General features: G+C 45.2%; 1 protein-coding gene across 1 annotated transcript in view; it reads left to right on the forward strand.

Moving 5' to 3' along the window:
• Positions 1-14,233: 14,233 nt before the first annotated feature.
• The window catches only part of hmgb2a (high mobility group box 2a), a 228,958-nt gene continuing 215,641 nt past the window's right edge, over positions 14,234-27,550 (forward strand). Inside the window, exon 1 of the mRNA XM_078291102.1 lies at positions 14,234-14,244. The gene's annotated coding sequence lies outside the window, so the exon portion shown is untranslated. The remainder of the gene's footprint in view (positions 14,245-27,550) is intronic.

Below are 27,550 nucleotides of genomic sequence, written 5' to 3' on the forward strand. Positions count from 1 at the left end.
GCATTTTTTATAACTTGACCTTACTGTATAAAATGACATGAAATGAAATGGTCGAGCTCATTCATGTCAGTGCTTCGACACAGCCAGCAGATGGCGACAGAGACCATGAGTTCCCCACATGGGCTTTCTGTCAGCCTCGGCGCCGACTTTGTGATGCGTTTAGGATCCTTGGAAAGCTGGGAATCTGTAGTTTCGTTTGATACCAAACATGTTGCTGTGCAGTGATGAGAAAAGTTTCCCAGTGCCTTTGAACGCAACTGGCTCTGTTTACTGAGTCTAGTCTGTCAAAATGCTAACAATTGCAATGCTGCACCGCTTAGCAAAGCTAGTGAACGCCAAGTCTAAGGGCAGGGGCATTGCAAGGGCGGCAAGCACACTTAAATTTTCTTTAGAAAATTTAGCCTTTTCTAGTGTTAATATTAAAGTCTCCCATACAGATAGTGGTTTTGTCCGGATCAATTAGTTGTGTGATTTCATTGGAGAAAGTCATCATTGCTGTCACTAAATCTGTAAACAGATTTAGTGCCTCCCTAATCTTGCCACATTTTTCACAAATAAAACTGATGGTAAAATCCTCTGAGTTGACTACTAAAAACATATCACAGAGCTTGCATTTCAAAACCCTCTTGTTGTCAGACTCGATTGGTGAGCCCGGGGCAGGCATTTTGAATGCAGAGGTTGCCGCAGTTTTAAGTAGCCTAGTAGCAGTAGTAGTAGTAGTAGGCCAGCAGTAGGGCAATCCAACTAGAATCCGTTGAAAGACAGTAGACGACGTGATGTAAAAATGCCGTAAAATCAAGTTCAAAACAAATAAATATAGATAAAAAAGAAAAAAAAAAAGAAAAAAAAAGAAAAAATGGAAATATACTAAAATGCATTGGGTACCGGACGTGATTTGTCCTTAATGAAAACCAGTTGAATTAACAGAGAGACAAAATATAAAATCCAAAATATAAAATCCAATGGGAGCCAGGAGAACAGGGAATAAATAAATAATTGTGTAAAAAGTAATCCCATTCCAGGTAAGAAAACTCTGTCCCATGTATTCTATGATGCCTGTGAAGGTAGCTGTCGGTGACCAATCGGAGGACCAACAACCAACAACAACCCAGGAAATGCGGAAGTGTAGTACAGTAAGGAAAAAAAAACTGTAGCTGCCACGGCTAGTTAGTTATTCAGTGTTTTTATTTTAAATCCAACAAGCTGCGCAAGTAAAAAACAAACAAACAAGTCACAGTCTAGTCACACACGTACACACACGTACCAAGCAAGGAGTTGGTAAGAGCACCCTACCTCCAAAGGGCTAACCTGAATAGCATTCAGGTACCAATCTATGGAGCCACACCAAACAGCACTACAGTTAAGTTGACAACACAGAAGACAAGTGGAGGCTTACCCTTAGCGTTGTCAGCCACCGAGTGAATGGTAACCAGCTGACACAACGGCTACAGTCGGCAGCCCAAATGAGTGGAAACTTTCCCCTGAGCTGCTAACCACCGGGTGTCTAGCGACCAGCCCGCCGGCAGAATCAAATGTTAGATGCCACGTAGGCAGCCACAATGATTCGGCACAGAACAACCAACCAAGGCTTCACCCGGAGAGAGGCAACAGGTAGCAGCAACCACACTCCCGCACGAGCAGCGTGAACGAGCAGCGTGAACATTACCTCATTGGCTTTCTGAATGACATTAGAAAGCCAATGAGGTTTAGTGCTGCTCCTTTGCTCCTGGCATTTATGAAGTAGTGGTGGAAGTATTCTGTGTCCCAAACAGGATCCTCTGTTAGCCAGGTCTCTTGGGTGGTTAAGATGTCGCTAGCCATCAAGATCCTGTCCTCCTTGAGGTCCTGCCAATGTTCATGCAAGGATGACATTTAGGGTGGAGATTTTGACTTTGTCATTGTGGTGTTTGTCCCAGATTGTCTCCTGCAGATTAATGGACTTGTCTCTTGTAGGTCGGGCAGGCAGGTTTTCTGGTGGCTGGGTCCACAACCCCTCATGCCAACCAGGTGACGGGCTTAACACCCTCTCCTGGCACGAAGGGGTTGTGGGTCTCGGTGGTCAGGATCCCGACGACCCTGGCACCCTCTTTTGCCATCACGGACAGCCAGAGGCCTTCAGGGTGTCCCATCACCATACAGTCCACTGGGAAGAGCCCTTCCCGAGTGGGAGCCTTGCCTCTTAACAAGTGCAGGAGTCGCGAAGTTAGAGTCAACATCAATTGTTCATCCCTTGCCCTAAGGTTGGGTTTCTTCGTCAGGGTCCCACTGGTGAAGGCAGCGATGTCTCGCCAGGAAGCCATGGTGTCGCAACAGCTCACGCATCGCTGTCCTCCGCTGATGGTGACAACGGTGCTCTCTCCCCCTCGTCCTCGGTGGCTGCAACGGTTGCAAGGTACTCCAGACCAGACAGGCTCTCCTCGTCGCTCCTCTCCTTCGGCTCCTCCAGGTCCTCCGGGTCTTCCAAGTCCTCTGGCTCCTCCAGCTCCTCCAGCTCCTCTGGGTCCAGGTTCCCCCTGGTACGCTTGTTCGGGGGCCCTGAAGTCATCGAGGTCAACGTCATAGAGAAGATCCTCCAGGTTAGGAGACCCACCTCCTTCCTCTGGTGTTTAAGTGGAACTGTCAAGCCCCTCCTCGGGAGGTGGTGCTGATGGTTCCATTTGTTGCTGATGCTATCACTGCTTCGGTTTAGAGGAAGTTATTCCTAAGCCCTCTGGGCTTTCCCCCCTTTTTTTTTAAGCCTTCCCCTATCTCCTCCTCTAATGCCCTCAGTAGGCGTTTCAGCTCCTCCTTATCAACTTGCTCACTCAATTTCCCTTTTTTTTTCTTACAGCAGGCTCTAATGCCTACAAAGACCCCTAGTTTTCTGAGAATTGCTATAATCATCAGAAATAGGACTGTCATTAGGCCTCTATCATTAGGGGAAATTTTACTGTATCTCTGTTAGTGCAGTTTAGTTTATGAAACAGCCTGCCAATTCTTTAGCTGTTCTATGAAACATGACATCTCACTCTGGGATTTCACTAGCTGCTCCTTTCTTCCTCTCCTGCCATTTGGGTCCTTTCTACTGTACATCTTGGGTCCCTAGGGCCTGGACAGAAGAGGACACTGCATGTCCCCATCACTACCGTGCTTCCGCCGTCTAATCCACCCTACACATTTAGCCGGAGTGGTTTCTTCTATCACCTCTCCTTTGTTTCTTATTTATTATTTAAGTTTTATTCCTCTATTTCAGGGGCCGGGGGGGTCCCTTTTAACAGTTTTTCTGCAATATCATACTCCCTGGCTGTGAGTCCCACCGCGGTGGGGCTTCGCCATGCCATTTGGGAGAATTGGAGTACAACTGCCTGGGAACCAAGGCCCCCATTGTATTGGGGTTTTGGAGTCATGTGCCTTGATATACCCTTCTCTGGCCAGGTTTGCCTGTTGCAGACACTTCCCCATTTGATGGGGACTGCCGGGGCATCTCGCCAGGGCTATGTAACCTGCTTGGTTGGCCATGTGCAGTAAATTGGGTAGCTTCACTGCCATCTTAACTATTTTGGTCTTATTTGGGATATATGAACAGAGCCAAATTTATCTGTTTCAACTGCTCTTTCCTCTGTTATAGCAATCACTTTGGCTTCCCTTACTGCCCTTTCTGCCATTCCATTTGTTTCTGGCCTATAGGGTATAGACCAAATAGCTTGAACACCCCCTTCAATGAGCAACCTTTGGATGGTGGTATTCTTAAAATGTGTACCATTGTCCATCCTTGCTTTCCCTGTAGCTCGTCCTAATGGATATACTACTATTTCAAAGTTTCCATTATCTACTACTACTAGAAAATATTTACTCCCTCTGGAGCTCCTATGATCTACAGGTCCAGCAATATCTGCGCTAAAGTCCACACCCACCTGATCACTCTTGATTCTTTTTTAAATCCTCCTGCCCTAGCACAATCAGCACAGGATTTCCTGACCTTGGATCATAGGCGAAGTTTGGGGGGGAGCAGGGGAGGCATTGCCCCCCCAACTTCAGCCAGAGCTGAAATTGAAGAGCTGAAGTTTTGCATTATTGTTATTTTTTTTTTAAACAGAATAAATCATGCTATGTAACGCATTGTCCTATTATGGCAAGTAAGATGGGGAAATTAATATGGCGATTAATATGCCTAAAACACTGGTTAGGCTGTGTTTTTAGGCTGTGTTCTTCCTGTAGGCTTGCCAGTGCGCACTCCCGCTAGTTCCCGCTGAAGTCACTTATTACTGCACCTTAACAGGCTTGATGAGGGAGGGAGAGAGAGGGGCACAAGCGCACAGAATAGGTGCAGAGAATAATTGAGTTTTAATTAAGGCTACGATTGTGGCTGAATATCAATATAGCCTACGTCAAAATACCTAGTATCCACATTACTTCATAACACAAATATCCTAAGAGGCACTAATTTAATTTCATTCTTGGAATTAACCATTCAGAACGTATCTGCACACTTGTGGATGATCAATATAAAACCTTCTCCTTCTCCGTCGCACAGTGCGCTTGCATGACTCTGGCCTGACTGGTCACAGCTGTTATTTGAATTTGACTTCTTGAAAGGAATGTCAGTATATTGGGTAGTAGGCTATATCTTGAATGAATGGTTGTGGCTGTGAATACAGACCTATGGAAATTGAGTGATGTAGCCTATATAGCCCAATGTAAAAAAATATTGCAATGACAGTAGACCTAAGTGACGGTAGAGTACTTTTAATGATGACCAGTGATGACCGATGGCAATTTGCTTACTCAGCACCACGGAGAGCGGCGCGACAACAGATCCACATTCAGTTTATAACCGCCTCCCACACATTATTTAACTTCCTTCACATTGTCTGTAAAACACAGCGATTACATCTGGAGGGTGGTTTTTACTTACTGTACTATCCTCTCTAATTAGCTTTTTTATAAGGCATCATCGGACGGCCATCTAAGGCAAAAGCTGTCTAGGTCGTGACAAATATTTTCCTGACTTTTCCCACATCTCCCTTCATAGGTGCATACAGGCCTTAAAAAGCAAAATTTTTTTATTTTCTTTTTCAGTGGGCTGGTTATCAGGCTGCATGCCTGATGTTACATTTTCGCTGTCTGATCCAAAATCAAGTATGAAAGCGATTAAAAAAAAATCCAAAAACGGTCCAATCCCGAATAACCCTGAACCCTAAATAAATAAATAAATATTAGGACTACTAGCCTAACTGGCCTTGGCACTTAACCTAATTCTTTCTTTCTTCCTCTATCTTGCCTATATTTACATAGCCTAGTGTTAAGTGCTGTGGTTTGTTCATGCATTTTTCAGTTTCATATTGTGCTGCCACAACTCTACTATATTAATTGTGTTGCTAGTTGTGCAAATGGCAGTTCGATCCTTTACTTTGTGCATAGCTTAGCCTATAGTAGTCTATTGGCTTATAACAACAGACTGATGCTGCAATAGAGAAAAAAAGCCCATGCTGTAGCCTCACAGGTTTGCCCCCCCCAAGATGAAAGTCCAAACTTCGCCTATGCCTTGGATGCAATTCCGCTTGCCTTGCCTATGCAAATGTTATTGCTCCGTAGACAGACACACAGGGGCCTAACCCCCATGTGGCCTAGTCCTTCATGTACCTGGAGCACCACCTTTACCCCTTCATCTTGGGGTACAACGGTGATGCCATCCTTAAGCCATGAAGCCATGGCCACACTACCAACAGTTTCTTAGCCTCCCTAGGCCCTTCTGATGGCTTTCTCCTTTCCTGAGCCAGGTGGTCCGCTTCCGCATTTCCCATCTCCAGATAGCTAGATGCCCCGGTGTGGGATTCTACCTTTTCCCACCCGAGCGTCATCCCCATCTGGATTTCTTTTATCACCCTTCACAGATCTGCATGTACTAGGGCCTTGCCTTTGGCATTTTCATAGCTTTTCTCAGCCCATATGTAGTGCTGCATGATTAATTGTATTAAAATAGCGATCTCGATTCATACCTCTATGCGATCTCATTCCTAAACGACAACGATTCTGCCGCATGTTCATTAGGGACATCCGTTGCATCAAACCAAGCGTTCCTAACAAGTGACAACACTGCGTTACACCACGTGATGAAATGCGCACATGCAGAACGGGCAGAAACCGGTGTTCCACGCAGGGCTGCCCCCCCGTACATGCGTGCCTCCCGTGTAATAAAGCATGTCACCACTAGACGGCGCATGTACTCCACAATTGAATTTGTGCCTGTCTTTCACTTTCCTAAGGTAAACTTGAGTCTGCTCAGTGCTCAGTAGTGTCTGCACTGGTCTGCTGCGGGGGGAGACAGCTTGGTACGAGCAAACAAAGGTGTATCTTGCAAATGTAATACTGAATTAACTGTAGATTCATATGTTGTCTTGTTCACAATAATTTATTTAAGCTTGTATTAATTTACTAAGGCCTCGGAATATTTGACTGCTAACCGTTCTTTACCCAGAGCCAGGCGAACATGCCTACTTTGTAAACTATTGGGCTACTTGTACAGTCAAAATAGTTTTGTCGATTTTTTTTCTCAAGTACTATTTTTAAATAAACAAGTTAAATGCTATTTCTTCTCGGCTTCATTTTGATTTGCACGCAGGCTAAGCTTGCTTCTTGTTTTCTTACTTTTTCTGTGTTCAAAGCAAGTCATAAGGCTGCCTGAAACAAAACAGGCACCGAGGTAAAGGTTTTAGACATACAGATGTACAGATGTTGAAGGACTCTAAGGCACAACACGAGGAGGCAGCAGGACAGTTCAAATAAAGATTTATTTGAGGGTAGGGTAAGAGGTCGAGGCTGGCCTGAAGAGTGGAGGAGTCCGGGCTTGACAGCAGACTGACGAGGCGGCAGACTGGACGAAGGGCTGACAGGTTTCCAGAGCTGGAGCAGGCGGAGCAGCATCTGGACAAAGAGGCAAGAGTGAGTAGGTAAAATGCAGGACGGGCAACATACAAAAACAAACATGAAGAGACATACAATAAAAACAAGGCAGTAAAACAAGTAATAAAAAACACACAGAATCCTGCTCCTAAAAAGAGTAGATGAGTCTAGCTAGGGAAGCATTTACAAACTCCAATTGAATCTGCCTCCAAACCCTTCACTGCATTTTTAAAAGTGCTAAACGGGATCAGCTCATTCAGCTGATCTGGTTTGGTTCATTTGTTGATGGCATTTCTCCAGTTCTTTGGTACAAAAAGTCTACACGTTTTGATTGACTTAAATGTGGGGTAAAAGTATGCATTTTGCAGTAAAAGCAACTCTGATATGAACTGTAGAATCTGTATAAGGGGATTCACCCTCTGTGATTATGCCTTTCTTTCTCGGTTTGTATAGTAATCCAATGCAAAAATGTAATGACTGAACCCAAATTGGTCTTTAGTTTGTAAATTGTAATCCTGGTTGATTTATCATTATTTGTGTATCAGAGCTAAGGCACAGAATTGTTCACATGGGAAGGCATAGGCCTTCCCATGTGAACAATTCTGTGCCTTAGCTCTCCTCTTGAGTATTTTAGATGTGTGATAGGCCTACCACTCATTCACAAATGTACAAAAGTAGTGACCTCAAACTTTACACATGACAAAACTCACTGCAACACATCAGATAATATGGATATGTTGTCTTGCCCCAGATGTTTCATCTCCCTGTGTAGTTTAGTGAAAATCAAGGAATCTCAGTTTGCTGAAGGGTTTAACTCCAATGTAAGTTAATGTACTTTTCCCCTCAATCTTCCTCTCTACTGTGTTTTCTTAATCTCCTGGTTGGAGAGTGAATTGAACCCAAGTCATAAAATGATTGCTTTTATGCCTTATCATTTAGGATAGACAGACATTTTCATGTCCAGAGGTAGTGGCAGTCCGCCTGTCTTTGGGTCTACATGCAGGTCTTCCCCTGCTGATGTGGGCTTCCGTCCCACCAGAACCTTCTCTAATGTTTTCTCCTACTCTGTACCCCTCTCAGCTTTCCTATTGTCTCAATAATTTAAATAACTAAGGGGAGTGGACTGGCCACTCTCAAAGCAAAATACTGTCATTAACCCAATATAAAGAGAAACCAGCAAGACTAGAGCCAAGGTGTGTTTCATGAATTTCCCCAGTCTTTCCCCAGTCATAGAGAGGAATTAAGAAAAGCAAAACACAACGATAGAAACACAAATGGGATTTACAAGAGTAGTATGAGAAAGGTCACAGTGGCTCAGTGGTCTAAGGAGCTAGCTCACAGTATAGGCTGCAGAAGTGAAGGTCATGGGTTGCTCATTATTTGGTTTGTTGCATGTCAGCCCCATCATGTCAGATAGCATATAGGAACTATATGCAAGCCTGCCTGCAGTAAACAGTGTCTTTGTGCCCAGATGACACCTGGCAGCTGAAATACGATACTACAACAGGGGGCAGCGCTGTACGGGAGGCAAGACTGTATGACGCGTGTGTTTACGCTGGGGAGGCACGCATGTACGAGGGGGCAGCTCTATCCGGAACACCGGCAGAAAGGAAAACAACTCCAGAGAGAAACATAATGGAGCACAGTAGACGCACACGGGAAAACACTTGTTCTAAATAAGAGAAGAACATGTAAGTTGATTGTTTTTATTATAAGTGTTGGATTCATCAAGCATTTGAATTAAGCTATTTTGGCTGTTAAAAAACAAGGGCATATCTTTGACAGGCCGACAGCGCGTGTGTTGAGCTCAATTCAATTCAATGCACACGGTTATCAATTAAACTACCTAATTCCGCTAACATTACTTAACTACCACAAGGTAATGATGCTACCTACCGTTAATGTTTGTAGGGCAGCAGATTATGAGTTATCACGTTGTTTACATTTGTGATGCGTGGGTCAGGTTTTTTTCAACCCGCGACCGCCCGATTCGACACATGTATCCGAACCCGCCCGACCCATTTTCATACACAATAAAACAATGACCCGAAACCGATCCGCAACCCGAAAAAAAAGATTCAGGAAGCCAGATAATTTTCTAAAGACTCCGTAACTCAGGCTGTACTTACTGCTGCACTGTGCAGTGTGTGCAGAATCCTAATGTATGGATGGCGGGATAAATCAGCTGGAGATTGGAGAAGTTTATACTGTTAAATAAATTTAAATTTCATTGGAATTTAGTCTATAATGACATTGTGTGTGTAGCCCATTTGACCCGCAAAGTTGATGTGACAGTCCCATTACAGTCATTATCATATTTTTTGTTGTTTCTGTCTAGGCTATATCAGGCAAAAGAGTGCAGTAAAATTTTATATTAAAATTGTTTTTGCTTAAGAATCGTGAGAGAATCGTGATCTCAATTCTAAGCAAGAAAATCGAGATTCTTATTTAATCCAGAATCGTGCAGCCCTACCCATATGTCTAAATCGTCCATAGCGGCTTTGTAACAGTAATCACTATCTGTTACCACAGTCAAAACCCTTTGTATGTTCTTTTTGCACCACCTTAGCCCTTCCATTATAGCACAGACTTCAGCTGTTTGCACCGAGCCTTCGCACCAACCTGTATCTTGCTTGACTTGTCTTTCTCCTCTTTTAAGGATGTAAGCCCACTTTGCCTTTTTGTCCACATTAGTCTTGCTGGATTTAGCTATTCTTGGTTTAGGAGTCTTTCCTTGGTTATTGACTATCCTCCAACTAGGATCCATTAACACTAGGTTCCATTTATCCCATCTGCAGGCTAACGCCTTGGCATCTACTAGGCTTTGTTTAGATGCTGTCGCCAGGCCCGCTAGTGGTTGTTGAAATATCACTTCCTTCCCTGCTGCTAAGTCATTCAGAGGTGGATAGTATTTGTACAGCCTGGTCAAATTTTTTTCACTTGGGTTGGGACTTTCCACCCACATTCATCACTTGAGATTTTCACCTTCTGCTATTGAAATGTTTTCATGAATGTAGTAAATGTTGGAGTCCTCTTCATCAATGACATCTTTATTACCTCTCTCTGCCACAACTTCAAGATTCTGAACTTCAATGATATTTACTTGATTGTCTTCATCTTCATGTTCGTCCTCATCATGATAGTGGTTGTTGTCCTTTGTGTCTTCTTAAGCTCTAGAACCTACCTTGCCTTTTCCTCTAGATGGTGGAGAACCTTTAAGTGTGGCCATGTCTTGGCCAGGATTGTGGCGATGTTGTCACTCCATCTCTTGTTGCCACAGGACAAAGTGTAGAAGAATTGGACAGGTCCAAGCTGTTCCATCTTGGCAATGTGGTCATACTTCATCTGCTGCCAATAGCGTGGTGACCCAGGGATGCCGTCAAAGACTGCCCAGCTATCCTCTGTTGATAGGAATTGCTGTCCTTTGCTGTCCTTGTTGAATTTCCCCCTCATGTGAGTGACATTCATTCTTGACATCAGTTGGTGCTGTTCAATGTAATTCACAGCAGAGAAAAGGAAGGGTTTGTTTCTTGTGAAGACTGGGTTTATGTTTAGCAGTCGTTGCATTATCCATTGCTGTGGGAAGATGTTGACTTTCCTGTCACTGTCATGGAGACCTCCTTTGCCATCAGGAAAGAGACTGGGGTAGTGGAGGACAAATGGATGTTTCTCTTTCAGGATACTGCAGGGAGTTTGACCCTCTCCAGGAGCCAGGATGAGCCCAGACTGTTTTTTGTTTTTGCTTGTGTTGGTCTTGACTTTGCTCTCCAAATTCTCTTGCAGGATCAGGGTTGATTCACTTACATCTGTTTGGTTCTAACAGCGTCCTTCTCTCTGTACTCTGTGTCTTCATCTTCTTCTTGATCTCTGATCTGTGATGGAGCATTAGCCTGCTGATGTCCTTGCTCTTCAGTGCTAAAATTGCGTTGAGTTTGCATTCTCTACTTCACTGTTTTCTAGTATGTTTGTTGAATGTTGTTTTCCAGAACTTTGTGAAGTTAAAGCTGATTTCATTATAGAAGAGTTAGCGGCCTATGAGGTATTGAACTGCCTTCTTTATAGTGCCTGGCCTAATGTACTGTTCAAACGCAGTGGTTAGCATGCCTTTTTTCTTCCTGAGAGAGACAGGGATGACCTGAGCTTCTTCATCCAGAGTTCTGGGTAGAGACTCAACTGTTTGCTTGATGGTGTTTCCTGTAATGGGGAAATTGATGACCCGGTCTCTAATCCCCATCATTCTTGACACTGGGAGCTTGATCATCTTGATTAAGTTGATCCTGGGTGCAATTAAGACATTCTCCACTTCTGTAAGATTCAAGAAATCTGGTCAGTTGGCTATCTGTAGGGCATTTTTGCTCTAAGACATATAGCTTTAGATATGTATGTGCTACACAGATGGAAGGAACAAAAACTAATATTCATGAAATCTTGATTCATTATTGCTTCATTATTGTCGGTCAGATGATCTCAGTGAAATTGTTTTTATGTGTAGACTGTCATGGCACTCTGTGATTTTGAAATTAGCAATAATAATGTGTAAAGGATTTACCTAAACCTTGGACACTTGAACAAAACAGTTATTGTTGAGATAGCTATCAGATAGACTGTGTAGCCTGTTTGAGAATGAAACTATATAACAATGTACACGTGAGCCACTGAACTAATTTTGTCTTTTGTCTTAATAGTGCCTCAGGGTGTGCAGAAAAGATACCAGTTGAAGTTATACTAATGGAGCTTGCAGAAAAAATCAGCACCAAACAGCAATGCAGGTTTAACATTAATCGCTCAGCAGTGTTGGATGGAGCGATACAGGGCTTCAGACGTGTATCCTATGACCCAAACTTCATGATGTCCATCAAGTGCTCTGATGACTTGGGAAGAAATTAAGAAGCTATTGATTTAGGTGGTCCAAGGAGGGAGTTCTTGAGATTACTTATGAAAGCCCTGGCTGTGTCACCCATGTTTGAAGGGACAGAGAACAACAGACAGAACTTGGCTCTTGGTAGCACTGGTAATCATTTGCAGTACTTCAAATTGTGATGATCACAAAATACGTTTCCCCATTGTATGTGAATTTTATGCTCAGCATTTAGTTCAGTAGTAATTAGTCAGTCTGCAAAATTATTTGTTTTATGTTTTGAGTCAAAAGTGGAAAAACGTACTCAGGGTTTTCTGACTTGTAGGCTTTCATTTGCACATTATGCCCATTAATTTCCACACAGATCTTTTTTACACCGAGCAAATTTAGAGAAAGCAGTTGTGCATTATCAAAAAAAGTTATACATATTAGTGTTTTGGGGTCACATACGTTGATGACATATTTCAGTTGCTGTTTCATGTGTTTGTTTTTCCCCACAGCACTCAGAGAGGACCAATACTTCATTGTTGGCAGGGCCATTGCGGTCAGCCTTGTGCATGGTGGTCCTCCTCCAGGGTTTCTTTCACCAACTTTGTTTTCCTGTCTGGTTGGTGGTCCAGAGACAGCCAGTCCTATTTTAGAAGACATAGCAGACACAGACCTTTATGAAAAAGTCAAGAAGGTTAGACCTATTTGCTTTTACACCAAGGTGGTATGTGCTATTTATTTGAAATTTATTTCAGGATATGTCCCTTGAGATGTATCATTTTGTTTTTGAGGGAGTCCTGAAATGTGTGACAGATTGTGGATGTACGTTTGCTTAAAAACGTTGAGTGGTTGTTTTTCATCGTCAGATGGAGTGTTGCATTCATTTGTGTTGGGACATTTATGAAACATGTTGCATGTATGTGTCTACTTAATTTTTAAAAAAAGGACAGATGTGACACATGACATTCCAAGCAACTGCCCTTTTGTGTTGTATCACAGTATTTTGTGTGCTTGCTGCAAGCGAAGCACACTATTGATATCCTGCATACTTATTAGTGTGCTTGCTGTAGGCAAAGCACACTATTACTATTGTCTTTTTTCTGGCAGACATTTTTTTGCCACCTTTCTTCGTCATATCATACATCAAAACATCAAAATGTGCGTTCTACATCAGGCGAGTGTGCTTGTATTTTTCTAAGAGATCTGTCTCGAGGTTTCAGAGATATTAACTATAAATCTAAGCTGGTACTTATATCTGATCTGGCAACCCTTAATGGCCGCGCAAGTTCTGCTACAGGAAGGATGTTAAGCTGTAGTTTGTGACAGTAAAGGTCCGTTTTTTCTGCCATTGACGTTTATCTACACACCAGGACAGCAGCGCTCTCATTTTTGTCCCACGGTTTGTCCAATAAGTATTTTCCAGAGCAGAGTGACCAGTATCATGCATTGTATTAAACTGAAGCGTGAAAAGTGAAATCTATACATTTATATCATATCGCTGTTTTAGCGATGCATGCAGCACTGACGCCGCGGCTATGGCTCATCTGCTGCGGGGGATTCAGGGAGAGAGAGTTAGAAGACTGGACTGTAACTGTGGAACACTTCCAACACTTCCACAAGATCAATTATGGATGTATGGACTTTTCTTCTTCATGAAAAGTCAGCAGAGTTAGGCGGCATGGACATTCATCTATTACAGTTCTGGCCATTGTCGGGATTTTCAACACAGAGGGAAAAGCACACACACACACACACACAAAATCTATACATCTATATTATATTGCCGTTTATTCAGATGCATACATGTGCACAAAGAGACTGGTTATGAGACGTGATCTACCGCTACAGAACTTTCCAATGGTTCTATGCTGTTAATATGTGCTGAAGAAAACTATTTTTGCGACCGAATGTTTAGTTACAATTAGATTGAGCTAGCAGACATATGTTTTGTGTAAAAGATTTGGGATTTATTCACTTTGGCAAATGCAAGACCCGATCGATCTCTCCCTCCATATAAACTGAACTCTGTCTATCTCTCTGTCTGTCTATTTGTCTCTGTCTCTGTCCGTCTGTCTCTCTGTCTGTTTATCTCTCTTTCTGTCTGTCTCTTTCTCTCTCCCCCTATCTTTCTCTCTCTCTCTCTCTCTCTCTCTAAGAAGTCAAATATTATACATATTAAAATATTATAATAGTGCATTTTGTACAACAACTCCTATCTGTTCATGTTCATTCAGATAGCATATATACAGACAATATTAATAATAAAATAAGTTTATAGTAGCAGAGAGAGCAGAGAATATTTATTTCAATTTAGGGTCATAGGTTTCTCTTATCTTGTCATGGACATGAGAACAGAAAGTGTATTTCTGTCTCTATTTCCATGAAATTGCAGTGCTGCAGAGCCTCTGGTCCTTGGCTTTCCAGATTTTTTTTGTTATGGTCCCCAAGTCTATATTTCCTAAGAATGTTTCTTTCTTTAACTTCATGAATGCCAATTTCATTTCTCTGTTAAGTGTGTGATTGCGCTGAAGTTTATTCTGGTTTTTAATTCCGTTATTCCAATTATCTGTGTAGCACTGTTTTAAATGGAGGTCAGGGCACTTTATTGTGTCTCTTGGTGTGTTTTGGTCTCTTGGTGTGTGTTGGTCTCTTGGTGTGTGTTGGTGTGTATCTTGGTGTTGACATGCTGCTGAGGTCTGATACCAGCTGGTTCAGGGAATCACATTGTAGGGCAGTGGTTCCCAAACTTTTTCTTTCAGGCCCCCCTTTTATGATATAGGAACATTTTCAGAGTCGGTGGTGAGCGTGGAATCCGCTCCCTTCCATAGGAAATAATGGCGTTTGAGCGGAAACCGCTCCGCAATGTGGCGGGGTATTATGTTAGGTAGTATGTATTATTATGTTACTATTATTATGAGAAGGGCTTGATATTGATATTGATGTTGCCAGAAGTTTTGCAACGCTTGCTATGCTTTTCTATGTTTTATGGTGGAGAAACTTTAGGCCCTTGGCTACTTTCCCCTCCTGTTTTGTATGGAGAGCATTTCATTCCAAACCCCACCCAAACTGCACACCATCTATCCAGTTACCAGACACCCACCACCCAAACTGCACACCACCTATCCAGTTACCAGACACCCACCACCCAAACTGCACACCACCTATCCCGTTATCGACTGGGTGGCGCGAGATGCCCAATTGGGTCGCTCTGCGCTGTCGACTGGGTCGCGCGCGATGTCCACTGGGTGGCAGCGCGCGATGTCCACTGGGTGGCAGCGCGCGATGTCCACTGGGTGGCAGCGCGCGATGTCCACTGGGTGGCAGCGCAGGATGACTGGATAACTGGATAAGACTGCTGAGAGACAATGGATCCGCTTACACTTCCTGATCACATTTTACTGAGACAGTATAGGCTTCCTAGACCAGCAATCATGTTCCTTGCAGATATTTTAAAGGATGAACTGCAAAGGAACACAAGGAGATCATCACCACTTTCTGTAGTCCTACAAATCATGGTTGCCTTAAGAATTTTTGCTTCCAGATATTTTCAGATGGTGTTAGGGGGCACTGTAGGTGTGAGTCAATCCTCCATTAGCAGAGTAGTGCCGGAAAGTTTGAGTCTTTATGTTGATTCGTTCATGTCGGGTCAGTACATCTAAATTAATCTAACTTTAGAGTTTTTCGGGTTTTCAAGCTTTTTTTTAGACGGCTAGTCTTCATACAGCAATGTCCTGTGTGCCTACACAGTGTTGTACTCGTTTTACGTCAGTAGAGGGCAAGATATCCTATTCAATTACTTAAGTTAATTGTTTATATTTCATTATATTTTAGATGGTGACTTATGAAGTCATGCATGTTGGTAAATGTTAATAGTTTTTAGTTTTATTGATTATACTGTAATAGTTGTTTTCACATATGGTGTGTGTAATTGTTTGTTAAGAAAATAATTAACAGAGTACAAAAGCTTACATTTATTTAAATTTGTTTGTAATATGGCTTAAGACAAAGTACAAGATTAGTTACACCAAAAGAATAAACAACTACCAACCAAGCTGGAAACCGCTACAGCGTGCTGACCTGGGCAGACAGTCTGCAGGCTGTCCGAGACCAGCAGCATGTCGAGCGTTCGATACTCCTGTCATGTCGAGTCGAGTTAAGAGTTTTCAGTATACCGGCACATGAACAAATCATTCAACAAAGCAGTATCTAAGTACGGCAAGCACCAAGGGGAGCACAAGTCAACACATGACACAAAACTATACAACCGCTCAATACAAGGGCATACAGTTGTCATACTAACACAAACAATATTATTTGTTCAGTAAAACCATGTCTATCAACTTATCGTCCCTACAACAAAACAGTAGTTGTTCTGTGGTACCGCAGGTGTAGAAATGGCAGGAATGTGGAGACGGACAACTTCTCTCGTTGACTACACCAACTTGTGTGTCATTTATTTGAAACCCACAGAACTAGACAATTTACATCGCGCTGCCCAAAAACACAACAACACTACGTCGAGCTGATGTCACTCAGAAAACACAGACTTTCTTAAAGGGACCGTGTCTCCTTAACTCTGAGAAGCACACAATATAACTGCGTGTGTTAAACATACCCAAACCACAGATTATGGTGAATAATGTCCATAGAGTCCGCCACATACATCCCCCCAGAATTCACCATAACAGAGAAAGTCAACGTGGAGGGGGACGGACGGCCCGGCCGTAATGGCTCCGCAGAACGGGAGCGGGGGCCGGGGCGCCCGCAGGAGGAGCCTTGGGGACCCTGCGGCGGCGTGGGGGCATGGTGGGGGGTGGAGGCAGGGCAGGGGGGCGCCCCCGCCGCGGGGGTAGGACCAGGCCAACGGGTCGGTCCAAGTCCAGGTGAGCTGGTTTGAGGCGGTCCACAGAAACGTGCTCCGGCTTGCCGCCGACGTCCACCACGAAGTGCTTGTCCCCGGTCTCCAGGATGCGGAACAGGCCGTTGTAGGGAGGTTGCAGGGGCCCACGGTGGGCGTCGTGGCGGATGAAAACGTACCCTGCCGACTGCAGACTTGTGGGGACGTGAGACCGTGGGAGGCCGTGATGCGAAGTGGGGACTGGTGTGAAAACACTGGCGTTGTCCCGGAGCGTGGTCCGTTGGCGGGCTGCAGACCAGGGAGCCGTGGTGTTAGGGACGAAATCCCCTGGGACCCGCAGCGGCTGGCCGTAAACCAGTTCGGCAGATGAGGACTGGAGGTTCTCTTTAGGGGCGGTCCTGAGGCCCAGCATAACCCACGGGAGCCTGTCGACCCAGCTGCTGTCCTTGAGGCTGGCCCGAAGAGCGGCCTTCATGGAGCGATGAAACCGCTCGCACAACCCGTTGGCCTGTGGGTGGTACGCGGTGGTGCGGTGGAGCTTCACCCCCAAGCCCTCTGCGACTGCGTTCCAGAGCTCGGACGTAAACTGTGGGCCTCGGTCAGAGGAGAGGTCAGATGGGGTGCCGAACTGGGCGGCCCAGGACCCGATGAACGCCCGGGCCACCTCGGTGGACGTCGTCGACGACAGCGGGACGGCTTCCGGCCATCAAGTGGTCCTGTCCACCATGGTGAGGAGGTAAGTGAAACCGTGGGAGGGGGGAAGGGGGCCCACCAGGTCCACGTTGACGTGGTCGAACCTCCTTTCGGGCACCGGGAACTGCGCCAGGGGGGCTTTGGTGTGGCGGTGCACTTTAGAGCGCTGGCACTCCATGCAGGTGCCAGCCCAGTCTCACGTCTTTTTTGAGCCCATGCCAGACGAACCTGGCCGCCACCAGCTTTAGAGATGGCTTTTTGCCGGGTTGGAGAGGCCATGGACGGCGTCGAACACACGCCGTCTCCACCCAGAGGGAACAACGGGCCAGGGCTGACCCATGGAGACGTCGCACAGGAGTGTGGTGCCGGCGTCATCGAAAACCACGTCCTCCAGCTGCAGCCCTGTGACAGCCATCCTGTAAGCCTGCACGTCCGGGTCGGCGGCCTGATCAGCTGCCATGCGAGCGTAGTCAAGTCCCAAGTGAACGGCCCCCACGATGGCCCGGGAGAGGCAGTCGGCGACGAGGTTGACTTTGCCAGCGACATGCCGTATGTCCGTGGTGAAATGGATCGGCCACCTTAGCCATGGCGAACGTCAGCGGTTTGTGGTCCACAAACGCCGGGAACTGGTGGCCCTCCAGCAGGAAACGGTAATGGCGAGGTAGAGGCCGAGGAGCTCCCGATCGAAGGTGCTGTACTTCCGTTCACTGGGGCGTAACTTGCGGCTGAAGAAAGCGAGCGGTTGCCAGGCACCACCCACCCACTGCTCGTGCACCGCGCCGACGGCATAATCCGAAGTGTGGTGATGGCGATCGGGGCCGTGGGCAACGCGTGTGCCAGCATTGCGGCGTTAGCCAGAGCAGTCTTAACGTCCGTAAACGCCTTGTCCCTCTCCGCGGACCAGTCCACCGCGTGTTTGGGGGCCTTGCCTTTCAGAGCCTCGTACAGGGGTCGCATGAGTCGAGCAGCTTGGGAGATAAAGCGGTGGTAAAAGTTCACCATGCCGAGGAACTCCTGCAGGGACTTGACCATGAGCGGGCGCGAGAAGTTCGTGACGGCGTCCACCTTCAATGGGAGGGGGACTGCCCCGTCTTTGGTGGTCAGCCCGAACTGGCACTTGGCTGGGTTGACGATCAGCCCGTGCTGGCTGAGCCGCTGGAAGAGAGTCCGAAGGTGGGACAGGTGTTCCGCTTTGGAGGTGCTGGCGACGAGGATGTCGTCCAGATAGACGAAAAGGAAAGGCAGGTCCCGTAGCACCGAGTCCATGAGGCGCTGTAAGGTCTGTGCGGCGTTCTTAAGGCCGAACGGCATGCGCAGGAACTCGAACAGTCCGAATGGGGTGATCACCGGCGTTTTGGGGACGTCCAGCGGGTACGGGCACCTGGTGGTATCCACGAACGAGGTCCACTTTGGAAAGGATGACTTTCCCAGCCAGGTGGGCGGAAAAGTCCTGGATGTGCGGGACCGGGTAGCGGTCCGGCCTCGACACGTTGTTGAGACGGGCGGGTGGCGCCCGTGCGGCGATTACCGCCGTCTCAACAACGTGTCGACCCCGGACTGACTATGGAGCGCCTCTGCATCATTCGCCACTCCAACAGCCCATGGGCTTCGGGGCGATGTGGAGGGGTGAAGCCCATGGGCTGTTGGAGTGGCGAATGATGCCGAGGCGTTCCATAGTCTCGAACTCCGTCCTGGCGATGGCGAGCTTGGCCAGGTCGAGGCGCCGGGCCCAGGCGTAGACCGGGGGGCCGGTGGTGGCGATGTGGTGTTCCACCCCGTGCTTGGCGGTGGATGAAGAGAAGGTGGGCTGCGTGAGGTCCGGGAACTCGGCGAGAATCATGACATCCACCAGCAGTCCATAGGCGCATAGGAAATCCACGCCGAGGAGGGAGACGGTCACTTTCGCCGTGACAAAGTCCCAGCCGAACCGCTGTCCGCCGAAACACAGCGCCACGTACCTCGTGCCGTAGGTGCGGATGAGGCTGCCGTTAGCGGCTTCCATGGGGGGGCCGTGTCCGCCGGCCAGGATGTCCACTCCTGATGCGGGCAGGACACTCCTCTGCGCACCCGTGTCGCACAGGAAACGCCGTCCGGAGATGGTGTCATGGATGAACAGCAGCCTGCCTGTTCGGCCGACGCTCAGGGCCACTACTGAGCGCTGGCCCCGGCGTTTCCCGCCACGCTGAAGCTGCATGGCAATCGGCACGCTTGGCTTTGGGCCCAAACTTTGCGTGGTAAAAACACAGGCAGGGGTCCTGCCGCCAACGAGGAGCTGTTGCTACGGCGGCAACCGTTGTGCCTCCAGGCAGTGATGAAAGAGCTGGGGCAGAAAGCAGCGCGGCCGAGCAGTGTTGTTGACCAGCCAGGAAAAATTCATCAGCCTCCTCGGCTAGAGCACGGCAGTCAGTGATGGCGGTGTTGGCCAGGGCAGCCCGTACCTGGGAAGGCAGCTGTCGCAGGAACAGGTGACGAAGAGGAAATCGGGTTTGTGTCCACCCAGGAGATCCAGCATCCTGTCCATGAGCTCAGACGGCTTGCTGTCGCCGAGGCCTTGCAGAGAGAAGAGCCGATGGGCTTTGAGTGTCTCATATTTATCCTGCAGCGGGGGAGTTTTGAGGCGGCTCACCACTCGGGATGCAGTTGAACTCCCGAGGGCCGACACCACATAAAAGTATTGTAGCGGACAGAACACACCTGCGTGGTAGGAGCGCAAAACTATCCTACTCTGGACGGCCGAGAATACAAAGGGGTCCTAGCCCCTGCCCCCGACTCAATTCGCCTCTTAAATACCCTGTAATAAGCTAACAAGTAACATAAGTTGGGCCCCAGGATTTACTATGAATCACGGTGACAACCTGGGGTGTTACATACACAGGTAAGATTGTGTGACCTACCTCGTATATCTCCCTCCTATACAACTCTACAGCGGTAAGTGAGACGCCCCTACTCCAGAGAAGATACCTTAACATAAACTCCTAGGTACAATAATACACCTGAGGTAAAGCTCACCATGTAAAAACAAATGAAATCATTTATTAAATGAGTTTTTCTTGATAACAACAAAATAAAATAAAATATACGTTTCAGTTCAGTATTTAGTATTTTTCATTAAACCTCCTTCCTAGGTGCTTAGGACTATAGTTTAAACCTCACAACCCTTCAATAACCAAAATAATTCTCTTAAAAAAAAAAAAGAAAATAGATTTGTTTTGTAATCCAACTTATTTTCCGTTAACCCTTATCTTATGTTAACCCTATGTCTTTCTTGTCATTTTTCCAAAGAAAATGAAACCTTACTTTTACATCAGAAGCACACTAAATTCTCATTCCCTCTGAGGTAGAGAAATACTCCAAAAACAAAAACACTTGTTATCTCCCTCAAAACATAACTGAAATGTCTGGAGTTGAGCACTCAACTCTTATCTTTCTGACGTAATGAAATGTGCCTCCAATACCCTGACTTGAAACAGTTTGAAATACTTAAGTGCCCCTTTAACACTCTAACCTCACCCACAGTCGTGGTATTGAGTACAGTAAAACCTTAAAACCTTGGATCATATCTCAGCTTTAACTTTCAAGATAGAGGCAAATTATACTTTAAACTAAAAACATCTGCACAAATGTCAATTTGTCTTTAACTAAAAAAAACTTCAGTCTCTTCAAATATAAAACAGAAAATTGGTACCGTTATTCCTTGAACATCACCTCCATCAGGAACCTGACGATGAAGAAGTGTCACTGGTTGGCAGGGATAATCGCTGACCTCAGAAGAACCACTTCAGACGATAACATGCATGCACCTGACTGCACCACGCTGTCTCCATTTCCTGTGAGCAACAGTTCTCTCCCGCAACGTCCTCCCTCGCACGCACACAGTTCCACCCTGCCACGGTCTTGACAGGCGAAGTAACTCAACACGGGTTCTCTTCCCTACAGCTTGACTGGCGAAGCAACTCAACGCAGATCTCACTCTCTCTATCTTGACTGGCGAGGCAATTCAACGCAGTTCTCACTCTCTCTATCTTGACTGGCGAGGCAACTCAACGCAGATCTCACTCTCTCTATCTTGACAGGCGAAGAAGTTGAATTCTTCTTTCCCTTCGTCTCTGTCTCTACATACACCTACAGTCTCTAACATTAGGTCTTTAACACGACGCAGTACCCAGGCTCAACTCTCTAGGCTAACGTTAGCATTGTGTGGCGGCGGCAGCCCTTAGATGTCCGACGGAAACATTTTCTAGCTCAAACCTTTAACAAAATGTCTGTGTTTAACTCACAAATGATTCTCTTCTTCTCTACAACAATCGCCACTGTTTTTGCAACTAGACTGGCGTGGAAATATAGCTGATATCTATTCTTTTTCACTATACCAATCTCCGTCGTTACACACGTTGACTCACTCCATTTTCTCTCCTCGTCGCCCTCTCTCTCCCGCACGCACGGGATTCTCGCTGCTTCTCGTTGAATGCAACACTATGATTGGACGACACAAGAGTCTCTCTTAGTGCTCATTGGATGGATACTACAGTCCATCAATAAATTCAGCCTCTTGGGTATCTCTATCAAAAGAAGTCCGTGAGTAAAAAAACACAATATACTCAAATTATAGAGTCCATTTCTCTCTGTTACAGTATCTTGTGGCGTCCGTGGTGATCTCCCGAAGCGTGAACTGCGCTTCCGTCTGGGCGAACCAGGCTGAGGCCGACGATTCCCAGAACTCCGGCAGTTTGAGGGAAACTGCGTTAGTCGCCATGTTCGTGAAGAGCTGTCACTGGAAACGTCCAGCAGACAAACGTCGGGGTCACCAGTGGCAGGAACGTGGAGACGGACAACTTCTCTCGTTGACTACACCAACTCGTGTGTCATTTATTTGAAACCCACAGTAGCCAACCCAACTAGACAATTTACAACGCGCTTCCCAAAAACACAACAACACTACGTCGAGCTGACGTCACTCAGAAAACACAAGCTCTGTTCGAAACCGTTCCCTATTAGAGAAATAGTGCACTATATAGTGTATCCGCCATTTTCTACTAGTGTCCGAATTCTCAACGATTAATTTGATTCACTAAATAGTCCACTACAAGATACCCACAATGCACTACAAATTGTAGTGAACAGACGGTGTACCCTACAATTTCTCCCGTATACCACAGTGCAATGCGGTCGTGTCTTACCGAAGAAGAAGAGTCGTGAAGATGGCTGAAGGCGGTAATTTCCTTACAAATGTAAGTAAGCTAGCTGCCTTTTCTGTATTTAACACGGTACTAGCCTAGCTTTTGTACGTTTTTGTAAAGCCCAGTAAGTGCCATTACGTTTGAAATGTGCTATATAAAGAAATATTTGCCCTGCCTTGCCGTTATTTTATAGCAACTGTAGCAATGACTGGCTCTAAAGTGGTCCTCTTTTCGCTTTTATGTTGATACATGTTTTTATCCTGTACAGTTAGAGTTATTAACCTTTACATTGCGAGTAGTTCCAGGCATTCAATATATTTCTATGGCCTTGTATCAGTAGCCTACAGTGGTAAATTGGCCAAATTTGCCACAAAAAAAACTGAAAATGTGTGCGTTGGGGGTGGGAAAAAAACAGTATTATGTGAAATATCCCATTTGTTCATTAGCCTCTGCCTGTGTTAGCTAATCTAAAATATCAAAAGAATGGAGAAGCCACACACTCGTAACTCCAATGCGAAAGTTTTAATTTAATTATAATCAACGTTTCGGCATATAATGCCTTCAGGATAAAGAAATCACATCATAAACTTTCACATCGGAGTTACGAGTGTGTGGCTTCTCCCTTCTTTTTGACTTCTACCTTGTAAGCCAGCACCTCACTTATATAGGTGTGCGTTTTTCTTCTTTTCCTAACTAATATAAAATAACCACTCCTCCCTCACTTTATTCCAAGGGACTGATGAGGACATGGAAAGCCTCATCAAGCTCTGGCTGAAACACACAGCTGTATTTTCTGGGAAACGGAATGCAGTGCTTCATGGATGGGAGTAAGAGCTATAATACGGTGTATAACAATCTTTTGAGTGATACGTTATTTTCCCTACTAAATTTAATACTTTTGTCAAATAATGTTAGTCTTAAACACTGTTTACCAGTGCTTATCAGTCCATCATCATCTGTAAGTCTGTACAGTTCATAGGGAAATTAATTTACTTACCTGTAACAGTTATGACCTTATTGTTCATAAAGGATTTAGTCACAAAGCTTTATATAATATTAATGTTATTTTAACACGTCATTTGATGAATGCAAATTTAAGTAATACTTTGCTTGTGTTACCTAGGATTGTCCTTAAAGAAATGGGTCTGGAGGGGGTGGTAACCCCAGCCAGAGCAGCCAAAAAGTGGGAGAACCTCAAAAAAACATACAAGGTCTGTTTTTGCCTCAGCTCTTAGCACAATGCTTGTACTACAGTTTAAGAATCATTCCTGTAGTGACAATACTGTGCCTTATTATATCAGTTTTTGACAAGTCGCCTTGATAATTTTACGGAACTCAAAAAAAAACACCAACTGGCCAGGGGACAGAGTCAGGGGAAGCCACTGCGGGGTCCTGGAAATGGTACCCCCTTATGGATGAGGCACTTGGGGGGGAGGCCATCTATTCGGCCTCCTGTCCTTGTTGCCTCAGCGTGGGGGGAAAATTCCCGGGCTACTGCAGTGGCCCCCTCTGATGCCCAAACAGCGTCCCCTGACCCTGCAGCAGGACAGGAGAACACAGAGGAGACAGAGGAGTCAGGGCCAGCAAAGCGGAAGCGAGGAGACCCTGTCCTGGAGTTTCTGGAGAGAGAAACCCAGAAGGCAGAGGAGAGGGCCAGGAGGGAGGAAGAGCGGGAGGAGAGGCTTCTGTCTCTTGTAGAATTGTAGAAAAAAATGTAAAACTAGTTGTAGTTGTAGTTGTGTAGAGTAGGTAAGATGTTTTTTGTTTATTGAAAATATAAAAAAATATATATATTTAAAAATATGCCTGGCTAATTAATGCTACATTTGCACTTATATTTTTATATTTAAAAAATAGTATAGGTAATGTTCAATTACTGCATTGACTGATGGGAGGAATGATCTATTTAAGACGTATTTGAGATTTTTTTCTTTTTTTTGTTTTTGTTTAACTACATCTGTAACACATCTCTGTATTACTATAGCAAAAACTTTGCCCCACCCAGTAAAACAGTAGAACTGTTAATCAGAACACTCACTTTACTCTTAACACAGTCAAATGGCCAACCACACCTGAACCACCACAGTGAACCTTACCTGCAGTGACCCTCTGACTGAAGACGGATTTAAATCTCACAGATTTTGAGGTAAGTGTTACACCTGCTGTTGCAGAGGGGCATGGACCAACATAATCTTGTGAGTAATAGCAACATATTAGTGTTATGAATAACAAAGTTATTACGGATTAGTACGGAGCATTCCAATCAGGTGCTGTAGGGAAGCCCTGTTAAGCCTGTAATCTGGCTTCAGGTCTGCGTCTTCATCCATGTAAAGACGAAGGACTGGCATGGTGGCATTTAGGTTGCAATATGTGGTCTGGGGCTCCATCTAAAATTAACATTATGATGGCATTTAATAACATTGTTAAAATTCATAAATGTTTATGTTCATAAATGTTAGTGTCCATGTTTAAGTGTTTATAAATTCATGTTTAAGTGTTAACAAATTAATAAATGTTTCAACACAACTGTCACAATTTAGCTGGGGTTGTCTATCACAGGGGGTAAATGGAACACTAATAAAGTAGCCTACAGTATACTAATTATGTTTACCGATGTGTTGATAATTATACCTACTGTTCCGTTTATTTTCAACTGGCTCAGTGGTTAGCACTGTTGCCTCACAGCAAGAAGGTCCTGGGTTCGAACCCCGGTCCGTCCTAGGTCCTTTCTGTGTGGAGTTTGCATGTTCTCCCCGTGTTTGCGTGGGTTTCCGCCGGGTTTCCTCCCACCATTAAAAGACATGTATGTTACTCCGGTCAGTGCCCCTGACCAAGGCACTGGCAAAAAGAACTGGAGTTGGTCCCCGGGCGCTGTACTGTGGCTGCCCACTGCTCCAAGTGTGTGTATAGGATGGGTCAAATGCAGAGGATGAATTTCCCCACGGGGATAATAAAGTATACAAATACAAATACAAATACAACGTAAATTAACACCGTAAGTTACTTGACTGGTATTCATGAACATTAGCCAACTGACCAGAAAGCCAATAGGGTTTACCTTAAAGCTAGCTAACATGTTAGCTAATAGAAGTTGGTCTATTTACAAGTTGACAGCGTCGGCGAATCAACAAAAGACGTCTTAGATGCCTAATTCGAGTTAGAGTTTGCCTCCGTTTGTGCCTGAGAAGCATAAATTGAACCAACAGCAGCACAACAGCAACAGGAATCAGCGTTGTAGCTAACTGCATTAGCCACCGATACAGGAGGTAATATGAAAGCTGGTGCTAGTCGCTAGCTCGTGAGCTAACTAGCTAACGAGCTAGTTAGCTCACAAGCTAGTGACTAGCACAATCTTATTGTGCAACTTATTGTACAGCTTGTTATTAGGAGACAGCACCATAGTTGACAAAACCACACTTGCACATAATTAGAATTTCAACAATTTATTTGGGATTTAATATTCAAAACTTTTACATTTCAACCTGCTGCCATGAGTGCTCAGTTTGTTTACGTGATGCTGGGTGCGTCCGCTTGCGTTACACGAATATCCGGCGCATTTTTTTGACGCAATGATGTTCAGTGTAATGTCCGAAACTTCGTTTGGTCGTTGCCCATATAGTTCGCTATATGACAAACACTCCATAGGGAATAGTGAGTGAGTGAACAAGTGAACCATTCCGAACACAACCACAGACTTTCTTAAAGGGACCGTGTCTCCTTAACCCTGAGAAGCACACAATATAACTGCATGTGTTAAACATACCCAAACCACAGATTATGGTGAATAATGTCCATAGAGTCCGCCACACAGGCACTCATTTGCAGGCTGTCTGCGACGAGTAGCAAGTCCAGCATTCAGTATCGCTGCCGTGTCGAGTCGAGTTCCAGTATTCCGTATGCAGGTTACGTCCGTACTGAAACTCGACAAACCGAATGAACGGCTGGCTCAATGAGGAAGTAGTACTACATTGTTGGGCGAGCCGTTCATTTGGGTTCTCGAGTTTCAGTACGTACGTAACCCGTATACTGAATACTCGAACTACTCAAGGAACGACTTGACATGGAGTCGACATCGACGCTGCTTGTCTCGGACAGCTTGGATAGTGATTTGAAAGTGAAACTAGAAATCCTGAATGAACGGCACGCTCAACAATAATATATACTACTTCCACAAAGAGCGGGTTGGAAAGTGCGAGGTCTTAATTTAAGGTACATGGCAATCATTCAGTCATTTAATGAGCTTTGGAAACTCGAAGTGGGAGGAACCAGTACGTACCACTACAGACTCAGTATGTATCGAGCCCGAGAATGATTTGGTACAAATGATTTGTTTGTTCATTTTTGACCAGCACTATAGCCGAGTAGTTAGGGTTTAAAATGCACTGTGCAGAAGGGCAATGCAGTTCATAAAGTTTCCAGCAACGGCTGTAGAATGCATCAGAACCAAGCAGCAGTTCTTTGAGATTGCAGGATTCATTTCAAGTTTCTCTTTGGCAATCATCAACTTGTCCTTCCACCTCCAAGCTCCTCTTGCACCTTCCTCAGTAATGAAACCTCCTTCAGCAGTTCTCTCTGGAGCGTTACCACACTGTTAGAAGAAAGTGTTTTGAAACCCAAAAAGTGGTGACAGCTCTGCTGCCACCATTATAGTGGAGTTAAAACTTTGTTTACACTGGCGTTTCTAGACAACATTAAGTGTTACAAAACACCCTCTTGTGACTGTTTTGAGATCCGAAAATGGCGCTATGAAGCACTCAGGTCACAGAGTTTTCAAACTTTATATGGAGCATGGATACACCAATGAGATAAGTGTTTTGAAACACATTTCTGAGATTCAAACTCTTTTTTCAAGGATTGGAGACACCCCTGATGATGAGATTCGAAAAACTTTCGAGGTCTGTAAAATCTGGAACTCTAAAACCTAGTAAGGTCTTTCAAGAGCTTATTTTCCTCAACTCCAAACACCACTTAGGTGTTTTGATACCTTACTTTCATGGACTACAAACACCACTATGGTGTTTCAATAGCTGGCTGTCAGGGAATCCAAACACCACTATGGTGTTTTGATTGCTTACTTTATGGCACTCCAGACAC

This window comes from Centroberyx gerrardi, chromosome 3 (genome assembly GCF_048128805.1).
Source record: "Centroberyx gerrardi isolate f3 chromosome 3, fCenGer3.hap1.cur.20231027, whole genome shotgun sequence".
Lineage (NCBI taxonomy): Eukaryota > Metazoa > Chordata > Actinopteri > Beryciformes > Berycidae > Centroberyx > Centroberyx gerrardi.